General features: G+C 40.8%; 1 long non-coding RNA gene across 3 annotated transcripts; it reads left to right on the forward strand.

The window, feature by feature from the left end:
* The first annotated feature begins 453 nt into the window (after nt 1–453).
* On the forward strand, nt 454–23394 carry LOC107534034 (uncharacterized). Of its 3 annotated transcripts, XR_015715511.1 has the most exons (5): nt 454–543; nt 1174–1306; nt 2136–2244; nt 11907–12031; nt 21166–23394. It is a non-coding gene; the product is annotated as an uncharacterized LOC107534034 (long non-coding RNA). The 3 variants fall into 3 exon arrangements; XR_001602918.2 differs by lacking the exons at nt 454–543; nt 1174–1306 and having other exon boundaries at nt 2080–2244; nt 21166–23393; XR_001602920.2 differs by lacking the exons at nt 454–543; nt 1174–1306 and having other exon boundaries at nt 2080–2244; nt 21337–23393.
* The last annotated feature ends 263 nt before the right edge of the window (nt 23395–23657 follow it).

A 23657-nucleotide genomic window follows, 5' to 3' on the forward strand; every position in this document is an offset into this window, starting at 1 on the left:
GAGGTGACATGTTGAGGTTGGGTGGTGCGTTTCCTGCCCCCGGGGACCCCCGAGGTTTGGAAAGGGCCAAGCATCCGGCACGTCCCAGTCGCGCTGCAGCCGGGGCCCCTCTCGGGCGCCTTCTCACTCACTGAGGCTTCTTGCTGACCTGGGAGCTCCAGCCCCTGGGAATGGGGGCCGGGGTGCGGTGGGAGAAGCAGGTCGCCCCCACCCTGGCTCATGGGTCTGTTACAGGCCTCTGGACCCTCCCCGGGCACCGCGGAGAGACTCCCCATACCCAGTGGTCACCCATCCAGCAGTCCTTACCCGCCTCCATTACACACAAAAAGGGCTCACACGGCAGGCCCCCCCCCCCCCCCCCGGGCCGTGGGATCACCGTCTCTCCGGAGCTCGCTTCCCGCAGGCCCGCCCAGGCGCCGGTTCTCCCCCACCCCTCAGCCGCCGGCCCTCCAGTCTCACAAAACAACAAATCTCGACGTCCGTCGCCCCGGTGGACGGGGGGCTTGCACTTGACCCAGCGCTGCTTTCGGGAAAAGCCGTTCGGTCAGTGGGGTTAGGGGAGGAGGGCGGCTCCTAGAGGCGTCACCCCCCGGGGCCAAGGCCCAGGATTTCTGTGGGCCCTCGGCGGCGCGTGGGGCCCGCCAGGGTTCTGAACTCGCGTCCCCGGGCCCCGTTATAACGGAGTGTGCAGCCCAGACGACCCGGCTCCCTTTCGTTCCTCACCTGGGCAGGTGCGGGCGGCGGGGCCGGCGGGGGAGGGCAGCGGGCGCGCCCCGAAGCCCGGGCCTCTCGACGGGCCGGTGGACTCGCGGAGGAAGCGAGCCGACGCCGGGGTGCTGGGCCGGCTCTTCCCGCCCTCACGCCCGGTGTTCGCCTGGCTCTCCGGTTAGGACCTGTCCGAGACCTGCCAGGCAGGTCCCCCGCGTGGTGACACACGGGCCGGCTCCTCGGGACGAGTCTAGGCGGTCCCTTACCCGCCGGGCCGGTCGGCCGGCCCGCGAACCGCCCAGGCTGCGGGTTGCACGCGGCACGTGCCCCACTCCCGCCGCAGCCATGGCGGATTCGCTGTGTGCTGCCTCCTAGAGCCCCGCGCGGAGCCGAGCTCCGCGTCCTTCTCAGCGTGGTGCCCCGAGACCAGGACCCGCGGTGAAACCTATTTTTTCATTCCGATAGGCAGAGAGCCAGCCTCCATTTCCCTCCCGTCGCTGGACCAGCGCCCCCTGCGTTCCTGGCTTCGGGACCTGGTACCATTCACCCGAGTCCTCTTTCTGAAGGAGGTGCCAAGTCCTTGGTGGGACAAAGCGAGGTTTGTGGGAAAGAATTTTTTCACAGACTCCCTGAAATAGACCAGAAGCTGACAACCCCTGATGGAAACTGGTGTCCCGGGTACGCCTGGGAGCCGGCGGCGCCGCGGGCTCGGCCGGGACTGGGAGGCGGCTCCTCACGCCCTGCCCTTGAGTCCCCACGGCCGTGGGGACGCCGCCGGCCCTCGGGCTTCCTCCTCTCCGAGGGCGGGCCTTGGCGCTGTCTTTCCTTGGCATCTGCCAAGTCCACCGCTTCTCGTTTATCTCCAGCGCCAACTGGAGATGAGCTACCTGGGGGAGCCAAATCCTACTAAGACTTAGAGACGTAGCTGCCCGGCCTACAGAAGATTAGGAATTGCCACAGGGCGAGGAGGCCGAGAGGCCAGGGAGGGGACGGCTGCGGCTCGTTTCTCCTTCCCGCCTCTGCCGCAACTCAGCACTGGCCGCCCGGCCTGCTGCTGGTAGCCTGCCGGCCGGCGGTGGCATTAGCTCTGCTTTCCTTCCTGGCCACTCGGCCCCGTGTGTGCCCCATGTCCTGTCCCATCATTCTCCTTAGTTCCTGCACCCCTTTCCTGCTCAGCCTGCCCTCAGCACAGAGCCCAGCGGCGGGGAGGGGGTAAATAAAGAGCAAGTCATTCCAGAGGCTCCAGCTCCCGCCACCCAAACCCATTACCCAACGGGGGAGCCGTGAGGGCAAAGGCGGGGAGGGGGAAGGGGGGGGACGGACACACCTCTCGAGCACGAAATCCCCCAAGACAATGCTGCGAGCAAACAATGTATAAAGAAATTAAGAGGACAAGGACAGTGCACACAGCTTTTTGGTTTATACAGACACTTAGAATTTCCGGTGTGCTTCATTCTTTCCTGATGATCCAAGTTTTCATCTAACAGTATTTCCTGTCAACATGAAGCTCTCCCTTTATTGTACCTTGTTGTGCAGGTAAGTTGGCTACAAATACTCTTAGTTTTATTTTATCTAAAAATGTTACTTGGCTTTCATACTTGAATAATGTATCCCCTGACTATAGAATTCTGGATTGACAGGTTTTTCTGTTCTGTCGGCATTTTAAGGAATTTTTTTCTCTTCTAGTCTCCATTGTCTCTATTTAAAGTTGGCTGTTGATCAAATAACTTTCTCCTCTATGTAATATGTTGTTTTCTCACGCTACTCTCAAGATTTAAGCTTTATCTTTAGTTTTCAATAATTTGACTATGATGTGTATTAGTAGGGAGTTTTTGTATTCTGTTTGTTATTTACAATCTTGTATCTCTAAATTTCTGTCTTTCATCAAATTAAGGAAAATCTTGGCTATTATTTCTTTTTTTAAAATTGGTTTTAGAGAGAGAGGAAGGGAGAGAGAGAGAAAAAATACGTCACTTTGCTGTTCCAGTTACATATGCATTCATTGGTTGATTCTTGTATGTACCCTGATGGGAGATCAAACCCACAACCTTGGTGTATCTAATCAGTGCTTTAACCAACTGAACCAGGGAGGCCTTTATTTCTGAAGTACTTTTTCTGCCCCATTCTCTCTCTCATCTCCTCTGGCATACCAGTTACATGTATTTTTTTTAGCTTATAAACTTGTTAAATTTATTTTTTATTTATATTTAAAATCTATTTTTAATTACAGTTGATATACAATATTATATTAGTTTCAGGTGTACAACATAGTGATTAAACATTTATATATTTTATGAAGTGATCACCTTGGTAAGTCTTATACCCATCTGACGCCACACATAGTTATTACAAGATTATTGACTATATTACTTTACATCCCTGTGACTATTTTTATAACTGGCAATCTGTACTTTTTAGTCCTTTTCACCTTTTTTACCCATTCCCATCTGGCAACCATCATTTTGTTCTCTGTATCTATAAGTTTGTTTCTGTTTTGTTTGTTCCCTTATTTTATTTCATTATTATTATTTATATATATCTTTGATTTCAGAGAGAGGAAGGGAGAAACATCAACGATGAGAGTCATTGATTGGCTGCTTCCTGCACGCCCCCTACTGGGGATTGTGTCTGCAACCTGGGCATATGCCCTGACTTGGAATCGAACCTCGATCTCCTAGATCATAGGTTGATGCTCAACCACTGAGCCACACCGGCCAGGCTTTTTTTTTTTTTTTTTTTAAGCCTCACCTGAGGATATTTTTTCCATTGCTTTTCAGAAAGGGGGAGAGAGAGAGAAGAATCCGTGTAGAGACACATCAATTGGTTGCCTCCTGCATGCACTCCAGTGGGGCCAAGGATCAAGCCTGCAACTGAGGTACGTGCCCTTGGCCAGAATTGAATCTCAAACCCTTTTGTCCATGAGCTGATGCTCTAACCACTGATCAACCGGCCAGGGCTTATTTTATTTTTTTTAGATTCCACATATAAGTTAAATCATGGTACTTGTCATTCTCTGACATCTTTCACTAAGAATAATACCCTCTAGTTCTTTCCATGTTGTCACAAATGGTAAGATTTCATTCTTTTTTATGGCTGAATAGTATTCCATTGTATATATACCACAACTACTTTACTGCTCATCTATTGATGAACATTTAGGTTGCTTCCATACCCTGCTATTATAAATAAAGCTGCAGCAAACATGGGTGCATGTATCTTTTTGAATTAGTGTTTTCGGTTTCTTTGGATAAATACCCAGAAATGGAATTGCCGGGTCTTGTGGTAGTTGCATTTTTAATTTTTTGAGGAACCTCCATACTGTTTTCCCTAGTAGCTGTATCAATTTATAATCTCACCACAACTGTGCACAAGGGTTTCTTATTCTTGTTTGCTGATTTGCTGATGGTAGCCTTTCTGACAGGTGTGAGGTGATATCACATTAAAGTTTAAATTTGCATTTCCCTGATGAGTAGTGGTGTTGAGAATCTTTTAGTAGATCTATTAGCCTACATGTATATTTGACTGCTTAATATCATCTGGAGTTTATGTTTAGGGTCAGTGTATGTGTTCCAGCACTGAACACCAGGAAAGCCTTGCCTCCTGATCCTCAGGGCATCTGGATACAGGTGTGGCGAGTGGTGGGAATCCAAAGCTATGCCCATTTTACCTTCTAACTTTGGTAGGAGTTAATCACCTCTACTGTTGGCAACTGTGCTTTCCAGACAGGGCATCTCTTCTATTCTGCAGAAAATAACACAAACTCACGATCTCTCAATACTACTACTAACACAACCACCCCCCCACACACTGTCATGTTGATTCCATCCCTTCTAAGAAATAGATGGGAAGTGAGGCTTGTCCCTTTTTCAGTTTCTTTTTCCTCACAAAACTCACAGAAAGAACAGATGTGCTGACAGTGGTCCTTTGTGCATAAAGAACTAAAGTCAAAGTCAATCTGGGAAGCCAAGCTTAGGCTGCCCTAGTATTGACCAAAAGCAGGCCAGGAATGAGGTGGAGGGTCAGGAAAAGGCTGGGGCTTTGTTTAATGCACGTTTGCTGATCCATTATTCGATATTTGTTTTCATACAGTAAGTAGTTATTAAGAACCTATTATGTTCCACCTGTTGGAAACAAGGACTTAGCAAGGAATTGGTACTCGTGGGGAGCAGGTGTGACTCAATTCAGAGACATAGTCAATGGGACAAATTTGTTCCTGTGCTCTGTTCTCAGCTTCTTGACCTTCCATGCCCTGTTCCGGAAACCTTGGGCAGATGAGACAACAGAAGGAGTGGAGATAGGAGGGAAGGGAAATTCCCCAGCATGGAGGAAGGAGTGTTCTCATTATTAGGCCACTAGTGTCGGGCAAGTGGCTCTGGCTTAAGGCCTGAGGTACCAGAAAGGCAGTACCAGGCAAGCCAGAGGGGAAGTTAGCCCAGACTTGGCCCTGGGCCAGCACTGCAGGGTGGAGCCAAAGTTCCTGGACAGGACATGCCCATTCATGACTAAAGCACCAGGGGCTTCCAGTCTGGCAGGTGTAGCTCAGCGAAAGAGAATCCAACCTGTATTCAAGAGCCTGACTGCTTCCTGTCTGGCAGATTTGTTCAGCTGTCTGTTTAGTTCATTGTCGCTGCCTTCATCACAAACCTGGAGTGGTACCAGTTCCCTTCTTGTAATAACCTAACTAATTTTTATGTGACATTTTGCACTTGACAGTGAGTTTGTTATTTTATTTAATTCTCCTAGCATTCCTGGGAAGCAGGGTAAAGTTCCATTTGTGATCATTGAACTTTGGTTGGTCTGGGGAAAAAGAGGTAAAATCGGGCGTCAGCCTCTTGCTGGGAATTTTCCGAGGCCAAGTTGTTTTCATTTTCGTTTCCCCTTTTAAGTAGAGAAATACAGGCCGTACTATTCTGGGTTCTGATAGCAACAGTGTTTTAGTTTAAAATGTACAATGGGCCAGATAATTTTGTACTGCCTGGCCCAGTCTGGCCAGACAAATGTTTTTATTCCCAGCACTGCCATTTTCTTCCCTCTAAATAAGATACCTGAGCCAACCAGACCTAAGAAGGGTAACTGCCCCTCCCCTGGCTTCCACCCCCACTCCGGGGAGAGAGATGGAGTTGCCTTCTATGCTCTGGTGCCAGAGCACTGTAGGAGTCCAGACCCAGGCAAATGGGAGGCCACATTTTGCTTGTTTAGATTATATGTTTGAGACTTGTCCTGTCTTGACTTCCCAAGAATGAGATGAATATCTAAAAGTTAGAGCAATGAAATCTCTGCCTCATGTGGGGTCAGCAGCCTTAAGTTGGTTGCTGTCCTTAAGTTGGTTCCTCCACCTTGGAGGAAATTACTAGACCAGGGGAATCGTCTGCCTTGGGACGCAGCTGGAGGTTAGGATTGGGTACTTGGTGCTATTTGCCATTTCTGCTTTTTTTTCCTTTTGTGTTATGTGTATACAATAAATAGACCTTTTTTCTTTTTCTGGTACCTGTAATTTAAAATTCCTGAATTCAGCAGAACCACATAGGAGGGCAAGAAAGGACAAAAATAGACTGCTTGCAAATTAATTTAACCTCAGAAGCCATTCCTCAACAGATGGATATTTGGGGCTCTTTTTGTAAATGAAACACTACAGGCCTTGAACAAAGCCATTCAGCCATAAGTGCTGGAAATGGCTGGTATCCAGTTGTCCTAACACTTAACCGTCACCACCACCATTGTTTGCTGAGTGTTCCAGGCACTCATATATAAATTGTCTGTAATCCTTAAGATAACGGTATATGGCAGCTATTATAAACCTCATTTCACAGGGGAAGAATTGAAGTTTAGAAAAACTAGATCATTTTTCCACAGTCGCATATTTAGGGAGTGGAAAAGCTAGAATTTGACTCCTGATTTCTATGACTGTCAAGTCCGTGCTCTTTCTCCTCTGCAATGACTTCTCACTATATTACAGCGTCAATAATTTCTTTGTTTTTGTATTAAATATGCATGAGTAGAAACTTCCAAAATAACTTATTTTGGAAGAACAGTTACCCAAAACATGAAGATGCAAAATAGTAGGTCAAATTCTACCTCACAGTCAGATACACAGTCAGATCATCCTGGAGCTTGAGATTCCTCCCTCTGCAGCCAGTGCACCCCTGCTCTCTGTTGGCCATGGATTTCCAGGGTGCAGCTTGCATGGTCTTATTTCTTAGATTCCTTTAATAATCTGTCATGTAAATAAATAACGCAACTCTTTAGAAAAGAGAATCCACCTGATTGTTTGAGGAGGAGTGGCAGCAGTGGCCTTAAAGGTGTACACTGAGTCTTGCCAATGTAAGCCATAATAACTAACTAAATGAACATCTTGCTATTCATGACCACCCACATTTTGACCTAGGGTAATTTGGAAAGGTCAGATTATTCAAAATACTTAGAAAAACTTCATTACATTCCAAATAGGCAATTTAAGGAAAATAAAATCTTCTTAACGTCTGTATCTGATTTTCAGTTCTGTGAAATGATCTTACCTGATTACAGACCATTTTTCTTCATTATTGAGGTATAATTTGCAGGTGGTAAAGTACACATCATAGATTTGCCAGCTTCTAGATTTTGTGTAAGTAGAGTCAAGTACCCATCTGTGTCTGGCATCTTTTGCTTAATGTTGTAGACAGTCCATTTTGAAGCAACATAATTTTTACCACACTTTGAAATAGCATTCCTATAATTTACTCATTTGTGGGAGGAGAAATTTAAAAATATTTCATATTAAGTCATTTTTAAGAGATTGCCTTCAGTTATCTCATTTTCATCAAGAAGTACTTAATGAGAACCATTGTGTAAATGTTATACATCCATCTATCTGTCCATCCTTCACTTTGTTCCAAAAAATAACTTCAAGTTCTTTCTATTGCTACATAAAAAATTTTCAATTCTGTGTTCTAGAAAATGCCAGCATTGTTTTGGCATTTAAGAAAATCATTGACCAAACTCCCCACAGCCAGCAAACCTTAACTCTCTACAACGGTCTTTTCTCTAAAATTCATGTCTATTCAGAAAAGGGGGGTTGGTTTTATTTTTATTTTCACTGATCAAACAGCATTATAGTGGCACTGCTAGAAGATTAAAACAAAAATACAAAATTCTACCCTCAAACCAACAAATTCCAGGTAGAATTATGGTAACTTCTTTGGGTTTTACAAAACGTACGTGAACTTTGTGTCTTTTAAGTTTAGCCTTGCTTTTAATTTGATGTAGTGTGTAGTCTGAATGGATTTGTTTTTATAATTTATATGGTAAGCCTTGGGGCAGGGACCAGGTTTTGACATGAACTTGACAGCTTATACTGCACTCTTAATACTTAGAAAATAATAATTAATGGTTAGGCATTGGGTGTTTGGCACAGGACCTTAACTTTAAGTATAATTAACTTCACGAGCTATTCTGGTGTATGATGAAAGTGCAATGTGAAAAACTTCTCATGGCTTCTTGGAAGGAGTTGGGAATGATCCAGTGGCTGAGACATGTTGTAATTTAGAACATAAATGTAATTGCCTGATGAGCATGAACATCAGGTGGCTTTAATGTTAAAGGTTATAAAAACACTTATACTAGAATTAATATCACCAAGGTTGGACTAAGAGTTTGTGAAACTTAAAAAACAAATAACAGGAACAAAAAAACTAACACTTAAAATAAGTATTAGAAAGTCAAATAAGTTCTATGCTTATTTGTTTTGTAATTTTGCATGATGATTATTTCAGTGGCTTTTTTAAACTCTCAAATATTGAAATATTTCCAAATAGTTGTGTGTGTGTGCATGGGTGTGCACATGCACACATGCTCACACACATAAGTGTGCTCAAAGTATGCCCTTGCTGCCACACTAAGAATGTGCTTAGTTTCCCTTGTAGATAATCTACAGTGAATCCACCATGTTCTTAGGAATTTAGAATGTTGCGTAGCTTGTGTGGACCTTAGTTCCAATTACAGAAAATTTGAATAGGTAAGTTGGCAACCAAAAAAGCTACACCAAGGAGCAGCTCCTTTATGACCATCTTAGGAGAGGATCTGTGCCCGCTGTCTTCTACCTTGTGTAGTAGGGGCTCAGTTTTGTATTTGAACATAAGAATTTTGCCCCAGTGTGATCGTGATCGGGGAGCAGGTGAACAGTTGTAGAGGCCTGTGATGGTTCCTAATTCTTCACCAAAACCCGTTCCATGATCCCCCGCCTCCAGCCTGACTTGGAATATTTTGTCCTAATTTTTAAAAAAATGCATTTAGTATTTAAAAGTTGTTGTACGTTGAGTGCACAAATAGGGTGCCCTTTAATAAAGGGAAATTAAGGAAATAAGGTCTCATCATTAAAATTAAGGAAATCTTCAGAGTTAAATTACCCGAACACAAAATTGCAAAGAAAAAGTAGGCAAAAATTACTCTAAGGAATGGAATGGCCCCAGATCTGAGCAAATTATAACTGTAGACATTAAGGATGCAGTCGGAAGGAAATCAATGTTTGTTAGCCTTTGGATGTTTTCATAAAAGGAAACTCTCTGAGATGAATGTTGGCAAGTCCATCCAGCCACTGCTGCCTGGGAAGGTAAATCCTCACCCTTGTGGTGTTTATGGTTCTATTGGCAAAGGAGAAGGTACTACCTGCTATTTTAGCCAGGTCCCACTAAACTTTTGAGCTTTTACCTGCCCCTGGTATGATTCCAGGCTCAGCAAGCAACATTCTAGTCATAACTTGGTTCCCTTTCTAGGTCAGCTGATGGGGGGAAATGTGCTGGTCATGCTTGGGGTACTATTCTGGTCTATGTGACTGTGATCATTCTCAGCACAAATTAATACATTGTCCCAGTTTGTTTATCAGCCTCTGTGAATTTGGTTAACGTGAGAGATGATCTTGAATGGGCTGACAAACTGGGTTTCAGAGCCAGCGAGGCCAAGAGCCAAGGAACTTCACCAAGGAATGTGGCCTTTAGACTCTTGGAGGGCAGAGAATTCCTCTCTATTCCCAGCTTACAGCACAGCGCCTGGCACCCTTGAGAAACTCAGTGCTCATTTATTTGGACAAGATACTCTTTAATATTGAAGCTTATTTTATAATTGCAATCTCATTTTATAATTACTCAAAAGTATATGATCACCAATAAGAGATTATTAAAAAACTTAAATATTTTTTACCCAGCCCGGCCGGGTGTGGCTCAGAGGTTGAGCATCGACCTAGGATCCAGGAGATTGCGGTTTGATTCCCCGTCAGGGCACATACCCAGGTTGCGGGCTCAATCCCCAGTCAGGGACATGCAGGAGGCAGCCCATCAATGATGACTCTCTTATCATTGATGTTTCTATCTCTCTCTCTCCCTCTCCCTTCCTCTCTCTGAAATCAATAAAGATATATTTAAAAAGAAGTTTACCCAGGTAATACGTAATTTTAAGGAAAAAATATAAAATAGATAAAAGTAAAAAGAAAAAAAATCCATGTTTTTATTACTTAAAAAAAATCATTAATATTTTGGTATATACCCTTTCAGACATTTTTTATGCATAAAATGCATATGTATTTGTATATAAATACATTCTTACAAAAATGGAATTTTACCCTAATGCAGTGTTGTAGCTTTATATAACTTACAATAAAAAAAATTAAACTATATGGTGAAAAATCCTATGTCAATACATAATCTATAGAATCATTTTAATGATGCATAGTATTCCTTAATATATGTGTGCACCTTAACTTAAACATTCTCTTATTGTTCATCCTTTAAGTTGTGTTCACTTCATTATAAACAGAACTTTAAAGAACACATTATTATTTCTTTAGAACAGATTCCCAGAAGAGATATTGCTAGGTTAAAGTGTATGCATGTTTTAAAACTTTTGATACATAGCCAGCTTGTTCTGTAGAAAATCTGCATTGATCTGTTTAACCACTAGCTGTGTTTCAGAGCACCCATTTTCCCACCACAGGTCTTCTACATGTTAGTGTGTCAGTTGATATCCCTGGAGCTTTGAACCACTACTACCCACAGGATCCTTAACAGCTAACTGGAACCCCAGATGCAGCTTTTCTGGGCAGCCTCACTACCCTCCTCCAGTCCCAGCCCTTGTCCCTTCAGACCTGAGCTCCAGCATCTCCTTCCCTCCTTCCTCCTCAGTCCTGAAGTCGCTTCAGGGAAGCTGTGGATAGGCTCTGGGGTATGATTGCCTGACAAAACTCATGATGCCCAGTTAAATTTGAATGTTAAAAAAACAATGACTACTGCGTGAGCCAGTAGTATAAATAATTTTTATACCAAAAAGGTATTGTTGATCTGAGATTCAGATTTAACTGGGCATCCTGTATTTTTATTTGTTGAATCTGGCAATCCTACCTGTGTATATTCTTTAATCTAAAACTATCTGCCCTAAAGCTAGTAAAATTCGTCAGTGTCTGATATTTGGATGTTTCTCCGCAGTGCTAATAAAGACTTTTACTTTACATTTCTTTGGTCCACCACCCCCGCCTCCACCCCCCACCCCGTAGTTGGGAGGGAAAGGAATCAACCATGGGCCTTCCTTCTCAAGCTGCTGGTTTTTCCCACAAGTATAAGTTTTATTTAAAAAACAAACCAGTGAATTTTAAGGTTATGAAGTAGGAGGACATTCATGACATACCATCTGGAACAAATAGTTTACAAAGCATGTGTTATGACCCCATTTCAGTTTAAAATATATTACTTTGAAATGATAGAAATTATTTTTAATGATTCTAAACTCAGACCTCCACTAAATTTCTGATTCTGCTTTTCCAGCAGTTTTACCTTGGACAGGTTAGTTTTTTGAGTCTTTTTCTCATTTAAAAAAAAAAAAATTAATTTAAAATAATTTTTAATTTTTCAATTATAGTTGACATACAGTATTATGTTTCAGCTATACAACATGGTGATTGGGTATGGTGTCAGATGGGTACTAGATTTTTGGGGGTGATCGCTTTGTAACTTATATAAGCGTCTGATCACTGGGTTGTACATCTGAAACTAATAAAATATTGTACATCAACTGTAATTGAAAAATAAAATATTATTTTAAAAAATCTGTAAAGTACATCATAGGGAATATAGTCAATAATATTGTAATAACTATGTATGGTATCAGATGGGTACCAGACTTATCATGGTGATCACTTCATAAGTTATAGAAGTGTCTTTTTTTCCTATTCAAAGGGGGCAGACAGTTTATTTCCAGTAACGAGACAGCAAGCATAGTGCTGGACACATCTCAGACCTTGACCACCTGTGCACTGAGTGGAAAAGCACACACGGGACAGTTCTGATGATTGGATTGCGCTGTAAGTTATTTAAATTTTGTTTGTTATGACACATTCTAGGGAGTCTTAGATTAAGTTTGAGAATATTGTTAAATCTATTTTGTAGATCTGGAAAAACAAATTAAAGGGATTTTATTTAGTATTTAGATACATAGTTTCCAGAATGTGCCTGTGTATTCTTACTATACAGGGTGGGGCAAAAGTAGGTGTCCAGTTGTGAGTATGGGAAACACAGAGTTTATTCTTGTATACTACTTATTACTGTATTATTTTCTATACGAACAACTGTAAACTTTTGTTCCACCCTGTATATTCAGTTTTATATCATCAAGGTTAATTGCGTAAAAGAGAGGTTTTGGATTATGTATCCCCAAATACTCTACCAGCCATCAGACCGCTGAGAAAAATATATGAAAGGGGCATGAGGAGGTTATTTGCTCTTTTGCCGACTGGGAATTTGGCCTGATTTTCTTTCTAATCTGCTAAGCCAGGGAGGACTTCAAGATCAAGGTCTAGGTAGGTAACAAAACAGGCCTCTCGGGTCCTTTGCTCTCAGGGACACACTTTAATCTTCTCCTGGGAAGGGTGAAAAAAAGAAAAGGAAAACCAAGAGAAAAAGACCTGTTTCTGCATAAATCCTGAAAATGACTCTTTCCTTGACTGAACTTTAGTCAGGCTCCTCTGAGCCATCGTTCTTTTCAGCTAGGTCTCAACTTTGGCCTCACCCCCACACCCCCTTACCAGTCCTGCACAGCCTAGTTTTAGCAAGAATCCTGCCTAGTTAGTTTAGAGAGAATCCCCCACTCTGGGTATCTGATAACCTTCCGTGCCTGATCAAGTTCTTCATCCCCTGCCTTTCACATCCGTCCTTAGCCTGCCTGCAGCAAGAATCCTGCTATGTATCCTCTTAGCAGATTTCCATCTGCTGACCCTCCACCCCCACCTGGCTCCTTGGCTGTAAATCCCCACTTGTCCTTATTGTATTCAGACTTGAGCCTGACCTCTCTCCCCATTGCAATAGTTTTGACACTTATTGCAGTCGTCTTGAATAAAACCTTCCTGACCATTTTAACAAGTGTCAGAATATTTTTTCTCCCCCCCCAGCTTTATTGAGATATAATTGCTATTTCATATTGTGTAGATTGAAGGTGAACAATATGATGATTTGATACACATGCATATTGTACACAAAAATATTGGTTAACACATCCATCACCTCACATAGTACTTTTTTTGTATTGGTGTGCCGAGAACTTTTAAGATTTACTCTCTTAGCAACTTTGAATTATATAATACAGTATTGTTAGAATAATTTTTCTTTAATAACCCTGGCAAACCAAGCCAGGTTACCTGAGAGAACCACTTTTTAAGATGCAGACTTAAATAGGAGACAGAAGGAAAGGACATTCCATGGGTAAGCAAATGCGTTTAGCCTTTTAGTTCCTTCCATTCTTTGCTCCCCACTTTGCAATAAAGCTCCAAAATGTCCTTGACTAGTATCAGATTTCTGGCCCCATGGGAAGGGAGTTTGTGTGTAGAAATCCTTGGACGCCCCCTAGTGGTTAGAGTGTGCATCCACTACTAACCGGCAAATTGTGTGTGGGGGTTGGGGAGGTGTTGTTGCTGTTTTATTGTCAGGAAATCGAAGGTGTTGCTTTCCCTTTCCAGGGAGCTTAGCAGAATATCAGAAATGTCCTGTATGCAGCTTTATGCAGCTGATTCTTCAATCCTTGTTGGTTCTACACTTGGGACTCATGAAATGGGTAGTTTAGCCATTTTTTTAATAAAGTGTTCCTTTGATGTTCTACCCAGAAAGCTAGGTCATGACATTCTGTCAAGGGCAAGCCAAGTGTTTTCCCAAGTGTGTTTTGTGGACATAAGAATATCCTAGAGTGTTTATTTAAAATGAGGATTTCTGGATCCTGCCCCAAACTTCTGAATAAGAATTTCTGGGGTTGAGGCAATTCTTATGCACATTAAGTTTTGTTAAAAATCACTGCTTTCCACTACTTGAGAAGGCATTCCTCCCCTCTGTATCTCATTTAAAATTATGCTGTATGATGCTGAAATAAAATTCATCAGACAGGGTTACATACACAATGAGTATAATAGAATAATAGAACATGCCAATCTTTCAGCCTAAAACAGAACACAACAAACACCCTTTCTTTCTTCAGCCCCTGAAATACAATTCCTCAGATATGTAGAAAGTACTTCTCCCTCTTCTATCTTATTCTGTTGGGCTGAGATAGAGGGGCCTTATTTACTACTTCAGCTACCTCAGGGTTGGGTTAATTCAACCCGAGTCATGTGCTCCATCTTTCCAAAGTTCCAGGAACAGGCCCTTCTCACCAAATTTAGAAAACCTAATCAACTGTGCATAAATACGATTGTCTAAAACCTGAGCATAATTTCTCTTTGGAAGCACATTTAAAAATGCACATTCATAGTCTTCACCCTAACATTTTCTGGTTTGGAGTGGGAAAGAGAGTCCCTCTGTCTTTACAGAATGGAGTTCTGGGGAACTGGACTCCATTCTGCCATTTAAAGTTTTTGACCAGTCCTTTTTCAGTGGTACCATGAATTTCTGCCTTTAGAGATGCCTGGAGCCTCCGAATTCTGGGCATTTCCAAGATGCTCTGCTAGTAGCAGCTTTCTTCTCATTATCATGACCCTCTGGCATTAAGCTGTCACAATTCTAGTAATTCCTTCATCCAATTTTCATCTTTCAAAAATGTGTTGACATCTCTTGTCTGCACTTCTGTTATTTATCTGTTGTGTTGCTCCAAACCCACTCTTCATCTTTTCTGCCCCACTCTGTGTCCTGAAAAGATAACTTCTATGAACTTGGGCTCCTCTGACATTTGGCTTCAAACTGAATTCTGCTAATTGGAGGTACTGGCAGAGGCTTAAGAGTGGGAGGAGATAGGATTGTAGATGTAAGGGTGTTTATTCCCATTGCTGCCTCCCACCTTCCCCCATAATTCCTCCCTGGAATGCCATGGTTTTGGTAATGGCAGAATATTTCTACCTAATTCCACAGCTCCTGTAGGGTGCTCCTCTCCTACTCCTAGAGCTCTTGCCAGGTTCCAGTAACCACTCTTTCCACCTGCTCTTCAGGCCTCGGGATGGTGATAGCTTCCCAATGTTGTCAGTTACCTTGTGCTTCACTACCCCTTACTGGTGCTCTTGATCCTGCCCACACCTCTGTAAATAGTTTCCTCGTTAAATTCTAGTTCATCTCCTTTGAGTGTGCAAATCTGTTTCCTGCCAGAACTCTGACTGCACATTGCTGTTCACGTTCTTCCTTTACTGTGTTTGTTCATTTCAGAAATTTCATTCTCATTTTAGCAGTTTTTAAAGGCAACGAAAATAAGTGCCATATGTTCCATCTGCCATGTTTAACTGTCAAATCCTCCTTTTCCAACATCTTTTCCTATGTAGAATTATCTGACTCTGTTTCCTTTGCTGTGACATGCTAATTTCTCTCCCATGCCCAGAGCAGAGACTGGAGGTTTAACCTATGAATAAATTGAAAAAGCATGTCCCAATTCAGGGACAAGCACAGTGGCAGGCAAGGCAGAAGCACCATACTATTGAGCAAGGTTAAGACAAAGTCCGTGTAGTGAAGGGTGACCCTCCACCCTCTCTCTTGACATTTTAAGTGCCAAGCAAGCTGAAAGGAAGCATGCTGATAGCTCTATCCCCTCGAGCCCAGGAGCCAGAAGGTTCAAGCTTTCTCTGGAGAAAGTGAACAGCCCTACAGAAAATCTGAATATGTGTGTTCAGTTGTTCCACAGTGAAGGTCATCAGTTGCAAGTCCAGCACACATATTCAAATCTTCCAGTTAATCGTTTAGTGCCTTATTTTAAAATATGAATGGACAACAAAAGATCACTTGATATTTAAAAAAGACTTAAACAAGAGAAACAAAGACAACCAACACTAACTGTACAAACAAACAAACAAGCCATAGACAGAATTCAAAGGAAGGAGAAGCAATTCAGGACTCAGGAAAACAACAAAACACTGACGTGTTTTGGGGGGAAATAGAGCAGTGCTTAAAAATCTGAGGTAAAAATAGATTTCCAGTATAAAATTCTATACCTAGGCAAATTATCACTCAGGTATGAGAGTATAATAATGACACTTTTACTCAGGAACACGAAATGATGTGAAAAAGGAAGCCAAGAAGAGAAATACACTGTATTTTGAAACAGAATATCTAACACATAAATGAGGGGAAAAGAATTCCCAGGATTTTAGTGATGGGAAGCGTCAGGATGACGCTTGGCATCAGGCCTAGTAAACAACAGGTACATGTTAGAGAAGGAAGGCAGAGGGCTCCAAGAGAGATTTCCAGGGAGAAAACTAAACTTAGAGAGTATCCAAATATTTGAATGTATTTAGAAATAATTTTTAATTACATTGGATAGTTTGGAGTTAAATTAGTGATTTCGATGTGGATAATTAAGCAAACAACTAACAAAAAAAAACAACCCAAGGCGATTATTAATACTGGAAAAAACATAAAGTTGTTTAGGAAGGAAATGTTATCATAGTACATACCATCACAACTGTGAATGACAGAAACTAAGCACAATAATATACATAATATTTATTTAGACAGAAATGCCAGTGTAACTAATTTGGGAAAATGGGAATGAGGAAATATATGTGAGTGACTATATTTGGGGAAGATGATTTAAGAGAGCTAAATCTTCATTTACCATAGTAGCAAATAAATAGGTAATAGCTAAAGTAAAAAAATCAAGAAATGGCAATGTAAGCACACGATTTAGATACATAGAGGTAAAGCCAGAAGAAACAACCAAAAGTTTAAAGAAGTTCCTTAAAAGGTGTGGGGACTTGGGGATGGGAATCAAAGGGGCAGAATTCTGCTATTTTTCACTGTAAGCTAACAGTTCTATTTTATTTTTTAAAAGAAATATATGTATTGATTTGACAAAAATGAAAAGAAAACATACCCCATGTGTGATCTGAGGTCCCAAGTAGTAGTCACATAGCAAACACTTCTCTCTCTTCCCCCACCTATTCCAGGATTCTTCCGTCTCCTCCTAAAGAGCTCTTGGAATCTCTGTGTTATCTCACAAGTGGTGTGAATTCGTTCTCTTGGCTGCCTTGAAGTTTCTGTTCTTGCTCTTCTCTCTTCAGGGGCCAACTGAAGGCCACACCCCTGCCGCCTGCTGCCTCTCACTGTCCCCTGTTCCCAGGCTGCCAATACCTGGTGTCAAATTGTTGATGTTTGTGCCAGCAGTGCTACTTCTTGCCACTGCTGAAGCCTGCTGGCTCCAAGGCTGTCGACATTTGATTCCCTCACTGCCCCCTCTCAGTTGTTTTCCTAAATGGGAGAAATTTCTCTCATTCACAGAATTAGGAAAGAATATTTTCCCTTGAGCATCTGCTCTTATCTTATGAATGCTGCGGATGGGCAACAGACTTTTCTTCTTTCTTTGGGCTGGCTGATAGAAAGCTAAATCTGCTTGTAATTCTGGAGGGTGGAGAGGATCTTACAGTTTCTATGTTGTGTATTACTTCTAAGTGACTTTTGGATTTTGCTTGCTTTACCCTTATGTTTTTACTTGTCATTCATTCATTCGTTTAATCAGTACTGTATTTATTTTGATGACACAAGTCTTTTTTTGTTTTTGGAATGGGGGAATATATAAACAAATAAATAGTAAAATTTTTTTTACCTTGAAGAAAACTTTTCCTTTTTATTAAAAATCTCTATTTTAAGACTCAGGACTGAACTCATGGTAGCTATCTCAATTACTTTATAGTTAAGTCTTAATATTGGATTGTGTAAATCCTTCATACCCCTTTGCCATGTGACTTTGCCATTCATCCCCTTGAATCTACTCCAGCCTTGTGTTTTGTTGGACTAGAATGTGGCAGAAGAAACACTGAGTGATTTCGAAGCCTTGGCCTCAAGAGGCTTTGTTCTTTTGTTCTCTCCTTTTTAGAATGCTTCCCTAAACATGGAAAAGGCCAGGATGATAGACCTCATGGAGAGAGAGGTCCAGAATCCCAAATGAGGTCCCAGATATGTGAGTGAGGTCACCTCAGGCCACTTACCCCCAGCTGAGCTCCCAGTTGGTGGCAGCCATGCAAATGACCCAGGCAAGACCAACCCAGCTGACCCGAAGCATTCTGAGAAATAATAAATTGTTGTTTCAAGCCACAGTTTTTGAGTATTGTCATTTTGTTTTCAATGCAGCATAGGTAACTGATACACCCATCTTGCATGCTTGAGTTAAATCTAACTCGGATGTGGCATATTATCATTTCATACATTGCGAGATTCCTTTTGTTAACATTTTGTTTAAAACATTTGCTTCTCTGTTTGAATGAGTTTGGTTTGTAATTTTTCAATCATGCACTTTCCTTATCAAGCTTTTGATGTCAAAGTAAAATTAGCCTCATAAAGTGAGTTAGGTGAACTTATTCTTTTTTTAGCCTCTAGAATAGTTTGTAATAAGGCTAAAATTATTAGCTTCTAGAATTATTGAGAGAACTTATTCCTAAAATTGTCTGGGTCTATTGTTTTTTTTGTGAGAATAGTTTAAACTGGTTCAATTTTCTGTAATTGTTATAAAACCCTGCAGGCTTTCCATTTTTTCTTGAGTCAGTTTTAGTAGGCTCTATTTTTCTATTTTCAAATTCATTGGCAAAGAGTTGTTAAAACTATTTCTTTTAAGAAGTTGGTCAAAAATATCTTTTTACCTTTTCAAATCTCTTAAGCATCTATAGTTATGTCCTGTTTTTTATTTCTAATATTATCTGCACCTTTTTTTGCCTTATTTAGTCTCTAAAGAGGTTTGTCTTTTCAATGACTAAACTTTTGGCTTTGATGCTTCTCTATTTTCTATTTATATATGAAATGTATTATATGTATATAAATATATAATTTATATATAAAATATGAAATGTATAAAATAAATAAAATTTTATATATAATATGTAATGTATTTTATAGGCACATATAACATATAATATACAATACATTATATAATATCTTGCTTATTTTATTATTTTTCTACACTCTTTGCTTTATTCTGCAGTTCTAACACCTTAAGTTGGATGCTTAACTCATTCGTTTTCAGACTTCCTTCTTTTATAAATATTTTTATTACAAATATAATACAGAAGTGTGCATAAAATATAAATGCATAGTTTCACTATAATTTGCAAAGCAAACACCCATGTAACCAGCACAGGTTAAGAAAAAGAACATTAGCAGCACTCTAGGATTTCATTGTGTGTCCCAAACCACAAACCTCTCTTCCCCAGAGGTAACTACGGTAACAAGTTTAGTGATAATTGTCCCCCACTCTTCTCTATGCTTTCAGCATCTACATACTTATCTCTAAAAAACATAATTTAGTTTACACCATTGGAAGCAGACGATTTTTGCTTCTTTCATCGCTCATATGGTTTGCGTTTCCTCCATGCCCTAGTTGTAGCTGTAGTTCATTTCCTTATGTCGCGGAGCAATATTCCTTTGTGTACCTGCACCACGGTTTACTTAGCCACTCACCTGTCAATGGCCCTTTGGGTTATTCCCACTGCTGTCTCAAGCGATGCCGCTACATACATTCTTGATCGTGTGTCTCCGTGCACATGAGTTTCTCCAGGGCATATAGCATGGAGTAAAATTGCTGAGTCCTAGGGGATGTATCTTAAAGTAGGATAGTATAAGTACCAAACTCTAAGCATCCCTTTTGTTTTTTGTCTGCACCAACACTTGGTATTGTCAGAGTTTAAAGTTTTGGCAATCTGGTAGATATGTAATGGAATCTCATGGTGGTTTTAATTTACACTGCTCTGATTACTAATAAAGCTTAACATATTTTCATATGTTTCTTGACCTTTTAGGTTTCCTGTTTGTGAAAGGCCTTTCAAGTGTTTGAAAATTTTCCTCTTGGGTCCTTGGCTTTTTCTTATTGACTTACGGAAGTATTTTTTTCTTTTTAAATAAATTACCTATATAAACCCTAAGTTAGTTTTATGTATCGTAAATATTTTTTTCTATTTTATAGTTTTTTCTCCCTCAGATTTTTATGGTATCTTTTGATAAACAAAAGTTCTTAATTTTAATTTGGTCAAATTTATCAGATTTCTTCTTTATGATCAGTGTGTTGTTTCTGTGTCTTGGTAGGAAATATTTGTATCTTTTTAAAGAAAACTGTTTCATGAAATTATTATCCTAACTTACCTTCTAAGAGCTTTATAATTTTACCTTCAGAATTAAGTCTATAATCTATCTGGAATTAATGAAAGAGGTACATTAAAATCTATCACAATGATTTTTGGTTTGTCTCTTTCTCTTTTTAGTTCTGTTTTTGTTTTATATATTTCCAGGCTATCTCATAAAGTACATATACATTAAAAATTATTATGCCTCCCCAGTAAATAAAATCTTTAATCATTATGAAGTTACCCACTTTATCCTTAGTAATGGTTTTGCCTTCAAGTCAACTTTGTCTGATAATAGTCATATCTACTCCAGCTTTTAGGGGATTGGTGTTTTCATATTTATTTATTTCTAGCCTGTTTTTAAAGATCATTTCTTTTTATATAGAGCATTGATGTTACATTGATAAACAATTTGATATGCAACTCTAATTTTTATGTCTGATCTCTTTCAATAGACAGAACTTTACAGGTCATACTGATTATTACTCTGCTTTCTCCTCATGCTTTCACCTCCAAAATTCATAATAGTTCTTGGGACTTACACACTCTGACTTAACTGCTTGTGGTCCTTACACTGCGATGGGTTCCCCTTGTATGATAAGAATTCCTGGATTTTTCTCAGACCCAGAATTCTGAGATTTTTCCCCTCCCTTCTTTGGGGCTTAAAGACTGGTACCTTTTGAACTTAACTGAATGACTGATTTTTATCTTTATTTCAAAAATCACTTTAATTAGCGTTAGTCCTGCCTGGGATGGATCCAAGGTATGCATTGCATTTAGAAGTTTCCCTGGACAAAGTGGAGGGAGGAGGACAACCCTGGTTCCCAGCACCCTAGAAAACCAGACAGAACAGGTGTTTTGTTGTTGTCGTCGTCGTTTTCTTATCTGTGTGTGTGTGTGTGTGTGGCTGGTGACATCACATTCTCTTGTCTTAGGGAGGTTCTCTGGATTCAGCAGAATCAGATTTTCTCCCAGATTTCAAGGTCATTTGCCATGGCAGGCAGCTCACTGTGGGAGGCCCGACAGGCGCTGTCTCCACCTGAGCCGGCTCATCTGGCTCCAGTCTCACCTTATCTGACAGTTTACCCTGCGTACTCTCTTCCCAGAGCACCAACGCAGTCAGGCTCAGATCTGGAGCTGCTTTTCCTTAGAACAATGAAGACAGAAATATTTGTCTTTTTATAGCGACATATAATAGGATTGACAAGCAGTTAAAAATAAGGCAAGATAAGGCAAGCTCAGAACTAACTGAATAAATCACCTGTAGGATTTGTTGACAAGCCTTCGTGACAGAGAGACTTTGAATGGAGGCCGCACACCTGCAGCAATGGGGAAACCCCGACCGTGTGGTTCAGGGTCTTTTCCTGCAGCACCTTTCTTCACCGAAATAGCCGGGTATCACACTCACGCACATATCTATGTAAAAGATGAAACTCGCTATTAAGTAATGAATTTGAAGAAAAGAAAGAACACAATCAAGTGATCACAGTGGGACCGCGTGCAAGGTCTGTGTTTGCTGCAGGACAGAAACCGGGCTGGAGAAGAGCTTCCATCAAAAGCAAACACTGTGGAGGAAGACAGACGAGAGTGTGGCTGGAAGGCAGCGCGTCGGATGGAGTGTTCTGGATGCATTTGCATTTCTGCCAGACAGAGGCTAAGGTAGTTCCTAAAGCTGGACAAATGGGTAATGCAAATAAAAAGTAAAAGCATCACATCGCAAAGAGCAATGACTTCAGTAGTCTAGCTAAGACATTGGGAACAGAGAGTTGCCCTTCTGGGTTATGGCCACAATAAACTAATCCCAGTGATGACTTCTGTGACCACAGAACTGCTGGGCTCCTTCCCCAGCTCAGCTCCCACCCCAACCCCATCTTCATAACCATTCTCTTGCATAAAGCTCAACTCCTTTGTCCTGCTAGTCGTCCCATTGGCTTACCCAGGAAAGTCCAACCCTGTTGGTGTTTTAAAAATAAAATGTTATGCCTTTTCCTCAAAATGTCATAATTCAGTATATTCCAAGGAACTCCAAATAATCGGACTGTCTCCACAACTCCCCCATATCTACTTCGTCTATCCACTTAGGCTCTATAAGATCTGATTTTGTAACCACAAATTTAGAGACTACTATCAATAATCTCTTGATTTTTTACCAATACACAGAACACAGGAAACAGTACTAACAACCTTAGCAAAATGCTCTTACTGAAGAATTCTCTTGCTAAAACTCAGACACACTAAGTTATATATGGAGAGTGGCATAAGTTCGTGTTAATTTTTTAATAAGCTGACCTCACCCCCTGCCATTGCACCCGAGGAGTGGTGTTTCCATTTTTTAAAAATGTACATTGCCTAACAAAATGCATTCATTAAAAAAATGAAGGTCCTTGGGTAGAAACCCTGTGTGACATGAACTAGATGCATAGGATTTACCTGCATCTCCAGTTCACTTCTCAAGTGCTTTTTTTTCTTTTCCCCCCAAGGAACTGGAACTCCTAATGCATAAAATTTTGGTTAAAAAGCTAGAATTTTGAAAAAATTATACCACATTGAAATAAGTAACTGTTTTTGGTTGTTAAACAATCTTTTCAAGGATTCTTAAGTGACATTAGAGATTACTCTATCCAATACCTTTCTTTTACATATAGGGCAACTATCCAAGAATAAACAAAGATCCATGCTGTGTTTTATGTTTTGAAGCTGTCAGAACCTCTTAAAAAATTAACCACTGTAGGGGGGAGACAGCAGAGAATCTGCTTCTTCAAATACTGGAAACCATACCATGGTTGTTCTATTGTTTGGGGAATAACTCTTAGTTGGAAATATTTCAAGGAGTTCATTTTAAGTTCAATCACATCTGAAGTGATATAATCTATTTTAACTTACTAATCACTGAATGTCCATGTGCTCCTAGGCATTCCCTGGCTCCCTTGCTGTTTAGGGGGGTCTAGGTGACTAGTTATGATGAATGAGCTGTGAGTAGAAGGGGCACGTGTCATTTCTAGGACAAAGCATAGAGAGAAGAGCACTTGTTAGTTTTTGATGCGTCTTTCTCTTCCTGCCACTGAAATAGCAGAAGCCAAACTTCGAGATGGTATAACCAAAAGATGGAAATAGCCCAGATGTCAGCTTGGAAGGGAGCTGTCTGGAAAGCCACAGTACCTGCAGCCAACTTCATGTGGGTGAAAAATAAACTTTAGTGGGTTAAACCAATGAAAGTTCCGTGTTGTTTATTTCTTCAGCATAACCTAGTCTATCCTGGTTATCATGTTAACCACACTATCTTTCATTAGACATGTTTTAAAATTCCCACAATTATTTAAAACATAATTTATAATCTTTGACATTCATACAGATGTGAAAGTTTAACATTTTTATGGGTAAACGCTTATTATTAAAAATATTGACAGCAAGAGAATTCTTATTTTTC

This window comes from Miniopterus natalensis, chromosome 13, assembly GCF_054644295.1.
Source record: "Miniopterus natalensis isolate mMinNat1 chromosome 13, mMinNat1.hap1, whole genome shotgun sequence".
NCBI lineage: Eukaryota > Metazoa > Chordata > Mammalia > Chiroptera > Miniopteridae > Miniopterus > Miniopterus natalensis.